An 8,967-nucleotide genomic window follows, 5' to 3' on the forward strand; every position below is an offset into this window, starting at 1 on the left:
CCCAATTTTGCTCACTAATCTCTTATGTGGGACCTTATCAAAGGCTTTCTAAAAGTCTAAGTACACTACATCCACTGGCTCTCCCTTGTCTATCTTCATAGTTATATCCTCAAAAAATTCCAGAAGATTAGCCAAGCACGATTTCCCCTTCGTAAATCCATGCTGACTCTGACCTACTTTGTTACTGCTATCCAAATTAGTTGTAATTCCATCTTTTATAATTGATTCCAGTATCTTTCCCACCACTGACATCAGGCTAACCGGCCTATAATTCCCAGTTTTCTCTCTTCCTCCCTTCTTGAAAAGTGGGACAACATTAGCCACCCTCCAATCTGCAGAAACTGATCCTGAATCGATAGAACTTTGGAAAATGATTACCAATGCGTCCACAATTTCTAGAGCCACCTCCTTACGTACCCTGGGATGCAGACCATCAGGTCCCAGTGATGAATAAGCCTTCAAGCCTAACAGTCTATCCAACAGCATTTCCTGCCTAATTTAAATTCCCTTTAGTTCATGCATTCCCCTAGGTCCTTCAGCCACTATTACATCTGGGAGATTGCTTGTGTCTTCCCCAGTGAAGACAGATTCAAAGTCCCTATTCAACTCTTCCGCCATTTCTTTGTTCTCCATAACAAATTCACCCGATTCTGTCTTCAAGGGCCCAATCTTAGTCTTTTCACATACCTAAAAAAGCTTTTACTTTCCTCCTTTATATTTTTGGCCAGTTTGCCTTTGTACCTTACTTTTTCTCAGCATATTGCCTTTTTAGTTATCCTCTGTTGCTTTTTAAAAGTTTCCCAGTCCTCCAGCTTCCGGCTTATCTTTACTATGTTACGCTTCTTCCCTTTTATCTTTATACGGTCCTCAACTTCCCTCGTCAGCCACGACCACTACTGCCTCCCCTTAGGATGTTTCTTCCTCATTGGAATGAACTGATCCTGCACCTTCTGTAAAATATCTAGAAATACCTGCCATTGTAGTTCCACTGCCATCCCTACTAGGGTATTGAACCATTGAACTTTGGCCAGCTCCTCCCTCATTGCTCCATAGTTCCCGTTGTTCAACTGCAATATTGACACTTTCGATTCTCCCTTCTCCCTCTCAATTTGAGATTAAAACTGATCATATTATGGTCACAACCTCCTAATGGCTCCTTTACTTTGAGATCCCTGATCAAATCCGGTTTGTTGCATATCACCAGATCCAGAATTGCTTTCTCCCTGGTAGTGTCTAGTACAAGTTGTTTTAAGAATCCATCTCGGAGGCACTCCACAAACTCCCTTTCTTGGGGTCCAGTATCATCCTGATTCTCCCAGTCTACCTGCATGTTGAAATCCCCCAAAACAACTGTAGTAATATCTTTACAACAGGCCAATTTCAACTCCTTATTCAACTTACACCCTACATCCAGACTACTGTTTGGGGGCCTGTAGGTAATTCCCATTAAGGTCTTTCCACCCTTAGAATTTCTCAGCTCTACCCATCCTGACTCTACATCTCCTGATTCTATGTACCCCCTCATAAGGGACTGAAAATCATTCCTCACCAACAGGGCCACCCCACCCCAGCTGCCCGTCAGTCTGTCCTTTCGACAGCACATGTAATCTTGAATATTCATTTCCCAGGCCTTGTCCACTTGAAGCCATGTCTCAGTTATCCCCACAACATTGTACCTGCCAATTTCCAATTGAGTCTCAAACTCATCCCCCTTATTTCTTGTGCTTCGGGCATTCATATATAATATTCTTAATTTGTTACTCTCCTCACCCTTCCTATCAATCCCTATTTCACTTGACCATACTGTATGATCCCTTCTTGAATTTTCTGCTCCATTGATTCTGTTGTCTTTCTTAACTTCTCTTATTCTCACTTTCTCTTTAACTTACTTCTTAAATTTCCAGTTTGCCCCCTCCCCCCCCCCCCCCCCCCCACTACTTAGTTTAAAAACACCGATGTTGCAGTGGCAAACCTGCTTGCCAGAATGTTGCCCCCCCCCTCCCCCTACCTATTAAGGTGCAACCCATTCCTCTTGTATAATCTTTCCTTATCTCAAAACATACCCCAGTGGTCTAAGAATTCAAATCCTTGCTTCCTGCACCAGTTCCTCAGCCACACATTCAAGTCCATTATCTCCTTGTTCCTGCCCTCTCCAGCCCGCAGAACTGGAAGCAAACTGGACATAACCACCCTGCAAGTCCTGCTTTTCAGCCATCTGCCGAGTTCTCTGAAATCCCGCTGAAGAATGTCCCTCCCCTTCTTCCCGATGTCATTTGTGCTGACATGCACTACCACCTCTGACTCTTCACCTTCGCCCTTGAAGATTCTCTGCACTCTGGCGGCGATGTCCTGGATCCTGGCATCAGGAAGGCAACACACCATCCTCAAATCCCACCTGTTGCCGCAGAAGCCCTTTCAGTCCCTCTCGCTATTGAGTCCCTTATTACCACAGCTCTACATGATGTCTGAATCCTTGGCTCTGCCTCCATGCCAATTTTCGATTGGCAGACATGTCCGCCTCTTGGACTGGCAGGGTCATCTGTCTCGACAGTTTCCAAGAGATTCAACCTGTTCATGAGAGGTACTTCCCCCTGGGTCTCTTGTACTTGCATCATCTCTTCCTTCCTCATCGTCATCTCCCTTCTCTCTTCTGGTTTGCTTGGTGTAATGATCTTGCTGAAGGTCCTGACCATAAAATTCTCATTCTCTCGGATGAGCCTGAGGTCATCTAGTTCTTTCTTCAGTGCTCCAACATGCCCTTCCGAAGCTGAATGTGTTCACACTTTCCCCAACTATAGGAGCCAGAGACACCATCAGTGTCCCTGACCTCCCGCATCATGCACACAGCACACTGAGTCAGCTTGGCAGTCATGTCTTCACCCTCTTCAACTGTGGTATAATCTCCTCACTCAGCCTCTTCGCTGTAGACTCCTCAGCCAAAGACTTGCACTTTTCTCACCAGACACTTCCCTTGACCCTCTTTTTTTTGCTCCGAGTCTGGGGACTCTTAATTAGGTTAGAGGAGGAGAGTGAGAGGGATGCCCTATAGTGTAGGACCTGGGGCCTAGAACACACCTACTTAAGTAGCACTCAATAACCTTCCCAATAGCCTCTGTGCTCCGACCTCACTTCCGCCCAGCTTCTGCTGCTCTCTGCTGCAAACAAAAAGAGGGTGGGCAAGTGCTGAAGTCAGCAAGCTGCTCACCATCAGTAGATAAATAATTTGGGTCAGTTGAACTTATTGAAAGCTCAACTGAGCACAGTAATACCCTGCCGATACCACAATATGGTTAACATGGGCAAGCAAGTGGGTGTAGTGAATCTATTCCTAAAAATATGTTTTTCCAACAGCAGGATGGAAAGGTGTTACAATCTTTGGTGCCTGTCCTTTGTGTATTATTGGCATTCCCCCAGAAGATAGTGCCTCTCTTCCTTCTTCCATGGTATGAATTTTAAAAATTGCCAGGGCCTCCCCCCTCACCCCTCCCCCCACCTCCAACCCCTCCTCCCCCTCCCAATGGCCTTTCAAAAGGTGGTCAAACACTTCTTGCCCAATGTCCCATTGTATCACAGGCTGGGTTCTACAGGGTCTTCTTGAGACTGATTGCAGTCCTGGTAGATGTGACCACTGAACTGTGGCATTGCCTGGATGTGTGGATTACTGTGGCCAGCAACTTCAGAGCAGAGACTGAATAGCACCCCAGAATCTATAGCATTTGATGAAATGCTCCCAATTCCAATAAAATCCAGCAATGGAAATGGATATAGCACGTGATCTTCCTGCCTTATGGGATGTCTATTAGATGGAGAAGGGAAGAGAGATATTAACAAAAAGAGCAATTAAGTCATGGGGAGGTATGATGGATCACACTGCCATCGTATCCCACAACCATATCCCACCATGAGGGAATTTGACCAATGACAGGAATGAATTATTTAAACATGCAAATTATTTATTAACATCAATTTTAACTGACTATGAACATTTTGTCTACTCTACAGAGGCTGCTAGCTAAGTACAAGCAGCCTCTTACCAATAGCCAGGAGGAAGAGGAGGAACCTTTCAACAAAAAATGAAGGAAAGGCAGCCTCTGTGGATCCAGCAATAGCTCCTGAGTGCTTTCCCATCCAGTTCATGGTCCTAGAATTTTTAAAAAACATTTTCTTGTCTACTTTTTTGAGGTCTCCCTGCCATTTTTAGATTGACCAATACTCCTTGTGACACTGTAGAATGCAGTGACCCTTTGATTGGACCAGCCGTTCTTGAGAAGAGGAATCCTGTTACCCTGACACTGAAAAGCACTTTCTTACCCTTTCCTGTAACATTAGGAGGGAATGTCCATCATCTACCCGTGCACATCCATGATGTAAATCTCCTGCTGCCAGGCTGTTACCAAATCGCTGATAGTGTAGTGATTCTTGGGAACTTCACCATCTATAGCGCAGATGACTGTAAATTACATTAATACCCCTCTGTCCCCAGATCTGTCCTGCCCAACAGAAGGTCCACAAGTCAGAAAGTAGCCTCACGGAGTTGTGTATGTGGCCCAACCAGCCTCGTTAAAGAATCAGAGGACTACAGTTAAATTGTGTTTGGAAGATACAATAGACTATGTATTCAATTGAATCAAACATGTGTTGCTAATGGACCCGCAAGTTGTGGGGAGGAAGCATCCTGTTTTTAGACTAGCAGCACACAGTCGGAGAATGATTGTTTCCTGAACACCACAGCATGGCAGTGAATCAATAATGCTATGGGGCAGCAAGGCAGTGTTGGGTGTTGGCACCCCAAAACAGCACAGTAAAGACAAAGAGTGGGACATACAGGCCCATGGGCCTGTATGAATCTGTGTGGTATGTCTACTATGTCGCTCTATAAGTGTCTGTCTGAGCATCTGCCTGTGTGTGAGCACCTGTTTGTGTGTGTTTTGTGTGTGTGTGTGTGTGAGTGAGTGGGAAAATGAGTGTAATTGTGCATGAGTCTGTGAGATGGGGCAGTATGAATTCTGCTGATATCAGCTCAGAGTGCCTGCCACCAGAAGCAAATGCAAGGCCAGTGTTAGGTAAACCTAACATCTTAGTTTGGCGCTGACTTTCTCTCCCTTGCCTAATGATCTGAAAATGAGTCCTAGTCTATCTTTGTCTGACTGTACTTCTTAATTGAAATGACAAGAAGATTTTCATAGTCAGCATTGCTACTTTTGGTACCTTTTAGTGGTCATCTTTATTAATATTTAAAATCTTTATTAATTACTCATTTTTAAAAATGATCAACTTTTTGTTTTTATGTTTAATTTTTGCTCAAGCAAGCTATAATTTCCTCAAATCTCAAATTTATTTTGAAATTCATGTTTAACATTGCTGCAACATGGCAGTGAACCCTTCTGTTAATTAAACCAAACACCCAGAAAAGCTCACCTTGCCTTGTAATCTGTTAAAATATGAGTGACGACGAACTCCCAAATTCCACTATTTAAAGAAGAAATATCAATTTATTAAACAACAACTATTTACAATTCTAAACCTCCTTTCTCTTAAAGGTTTGTTACGTACCTCCCATTCTATAACAATATTGTTCCAAAAATGCCCATATTAGACTTACATCAACTTAATTTTCAAAACCCTACAGCAGCTGTCGTCTACAGCAACTGTCTTCCTCTGGCTGTGGATCTCCCTGGGTGTCTTTGGTCTTTTGCTGCAAAGTTGTCTTTGATAGAGAGTGTTTTGCTAGCAGTTACTCTGACAATGGCAGTCGGTCACGCTCTCTGGTTAACTTTCAAAATGCCAGCTTCTTTAGACCCAATACATTGGATTGTTTCATTGGTTTGATTTTGTCAAAAACAATAAATTCAAACTTGAATGGGGTTTAGTATCTTGGGGCATAATTTAAACTGTTAGATTTGAGTGGTTGTCAAAACAACTGAGGTATGTTGTGGTTCTGTTTGCTGAGCTGGAAATTTTTGTTGCAAACGTTTCATCCCCTGTCTAGGTGACATCCTCATTTCTTGGGAGCCTCCTGTGAAGCGCTTCTGTGGTGTTTCCTCCGGCATTTATAGTGGCCTGTCCCTGCCGCTTCCGGTTGTCAGTTTCAGCTGTCCACTGTAGTGGCCGGTATATTAGGTCCAGGTCGATGTGTTTGTTGATGGAGTTTGTGGATGAGTGTCATGCTTCTAGGAATTCCCAGGCTGTTCTCTGTTTGGCTTGCCCTATAATGGTAGTGTTGTCCCAGTCGAATTCATGTTGCTTGTCGTCTGCGTATGTGGCTACTAAGGATAGCTGGTCATGTCGTTTCGTGGCTAGTTGGTGTTCATGGATGCGGATCGTTAGCTGTCTTCCTGTTTGTCCTATATAGTGTTTTGTGCAGTCCTTGCATGGGATTTTGTACACTACATTAGTTTTGCTCATGCTGGGTATCGGGTCCTTCGTTCTGGTGAGTTGTTGTCTGAGGGTGGCTGTTGGTTTGTGTGCTGTTATAATTCCTAGTGGTCGCAGTAGTCTGGCTGTCATTTCTGAAATGCTCCTGATGTATGGTAGTGTGGCTAGTCCTTTGGGTTGCGGCATGTCCTCGTTCCGTTGTCTTTCTCTTAGGCATCTGTTGATGAAATTGCGCGGGTATCCGTTTTTGGCGAATACCTTGTATAGGTGTTCCTCTTCCTCTTTTTGCAGTTCTGGTGTGCTGCAGTGTGTTGTGGCCCTTTTGAATAGTGTCTTGATGCAACTTCGTTTGTGTGTGTTGGGGTGGTTGCTTTCATAGTTCAGGACTTGGTCTGTGTGTGTGGCTTTCCTGTTTACCATTGTGGTGAATTCTCCGTTCGGGTGTTCTCTGTACCATCACGTCTAGGAATGGGAGTTGGTTGTCCTTTTCTTCCTCTCTCGTGAATCGGATTCCTGTGAGTGTGGCGTTGATGATCCGGTGTGTTTTCTCTATTTCTGTGTTTTTAATGATTACAAAGGTGTCATCCACATATCTGACCCAGAGTTTGGGGTTGAATTTGTGGTAAGACTGTTAACCACAAAGGTAGGTAACAAAGACGGCATACTTAAACTATTGGACTTGTCCCTCACAACACACTTCACATTCAACAACCAGATATACGAACAAATCAACGGAACACCCATGGGCTCACCGATCTCTGGACTCATAGCAGAAGCAGTAATGCAAAGCTTGGAGCAAACAGTCTTACTACAAATTCAACCCAAACTCTGGGTCAGATATGTTGATGACACCTTTGTAATCCTTAAAAACACAGAAATAGAGAAAACACACCGGATCATCAACGCCACACTCACAGGAATCCGATTCACGAGAGAGGAAGAAAAGGACAACCAACTCCCATTCCTAGACGTGATGGTACAGAGGACACCGAACGGAGAATTCACCACAAAGGTATACAGGAAAGCCACACACACAGACCAAGTCCTGAACTATGAAAGCAACCACCCCAACACACACAAACGAAGCTGCATCAGGACACTATTCAAAAGGGCGACCACACACTGCAGCACACCAGAACTGCAAAAAGAGGAAGAGGAACACCTATACAAGGTATTCGCCAAAAACGGATACCCGCACAATTTCATCAACAGATGCCTAAGAGAAAGACAACGGAATGAGGACATGCCGCAACCCAAAGGACTAGCCACACTACCATACATCAGGAGCATTTCAGAAATGACAGCCAGACTACTGCGACCACTAGGACTTATAACAGCACACAAACCAACAGCCACCCTCAGACAACAACTCACCAGAACGAAGGACCCGATACCCAGCATGAGCAAAACTAATGTAGTGTACAAAATCTCATGCAAGGACTGCACAAAACACTATATAGGACAAACAGGAAGGCAGCTAACGATCCGCATCCATGAACACCAACTAGCCACGAAACGACACGACCAGCTATCCTTAGTAGCCACATACGCAGACGACAAGCAACATGAATTCGACTGGGACAACACTACCATTATAGGGCAAGCCAAACAGAGAACAGCCTGGGAATTCCTAGAAGCATGGCACTCATCCACAAACTCCATCAACAAACACATCGACCTGGACCCAATATACCGGCTACTACAGCGGACAGCTGAACTGACAACCGGAAGCGGCAGGGACAGGCCACTATAAATGCCGGAGGAAACATCACAGAAGCGCTTCACAGGAGGCTCCCAAGCACTGAGGATGTCACCTAGACAGGGGACGAAACGTTTGCAACAAAAATTTCCAGCTCGGCGAACAGAACCACAACAATGAGCACCCGAGCTACAAATCTTCACCCAAACTTTGAACAACTGAGGTATCTAGTTTACAGCCAAATGTTACATATTTTCAATTTTCCAGTACACTCTGAGACTGTTGATCAGTCACATGACAGGTGCCTGCAAGCTCTCACTGCCAAAACAACATTCACACTCTCTTAAAGGTACAGTACATGCCTTCAACCTCAGAGCAACATTGTGTCAAACCTTATCTTCCTGAAATTTGCAATTTTGCTACATGAGTGAAAAAGAGATGAAATTGCCCCCTCAATTGACACAAAAGCTGGCCAGCTCTAATCTAGATATTATTAAAGTTTTGCATTTATTGAATATTTGCTGGTGCTGAATTTCACTTATGGAGAGCCACATGAAAAACATGAACCTTTTAGTATAATTTATTTTTTTCTGCTGGATTTCAGCCATGCTCATGTGTGATCTCCTTAGAGCCCTATCCTGATTCTCCTTCTTCCTTCAAACACAATCGAGTGACCAGGATACAAACAAAGCTGTTGTGAAGGGAAAGGCCAGATAGTCCATCTAGCTGGTCTTTACTAATGGCAGCTGGAGTGATTGTGCCTGGACACACCCTAGCCCTGCAACTATGAGAGAGAGGAAACAAACAGAGAGGAAACTCAAATCCTTGTTCTGCATTCTGAAAGGTTCCTCTCCCAACCCTTCAGGTATTCAAAAAACACTTATTATGTGCTT

The 8,967-nt window shown here is 44.2% G+C and overlaps 2 pseudogenes; one reads left to right on the top strand and one right to left on the bottom strand.

Moving 5' to 3' along the window:
* Positions 1–2,052: 2,052 nt before the first annotated feature.
* On the bottom strand, positions 2,053–2,872 carry LOC148151932 (uncharacterized; annotated as a pseudogene).
* A 2,088-nt stretch (positions 2,873–4,960) lies between these two features.
* On the top strand, positions 4,961–8,091 carry LOC148151933 (uncharacterized; annotated as a pseudogene).
* Positions 8,092–8,967: the final 876 nt, after the last annotated feature.

This window comes from Chiloscyllium plagiosum, unplaced genomic scaffold (assembly GCF_037043375.1).
Source record: "Chiloscyllium plagiosum isolate Xiang-an unplaced genomic scaffold, Cpla_swu_hap1 HiC_scaffold_2, whole genome shotgun sequence".
In the NCBI taxonomy this organism is placed as follows: Eukaryota; Metazoa; Chordata; class Chondrichthyes; order Orectolobiformes; family Hemiscylliidae; genus Chiloscyllium; species Chiloscyllium plagiosum.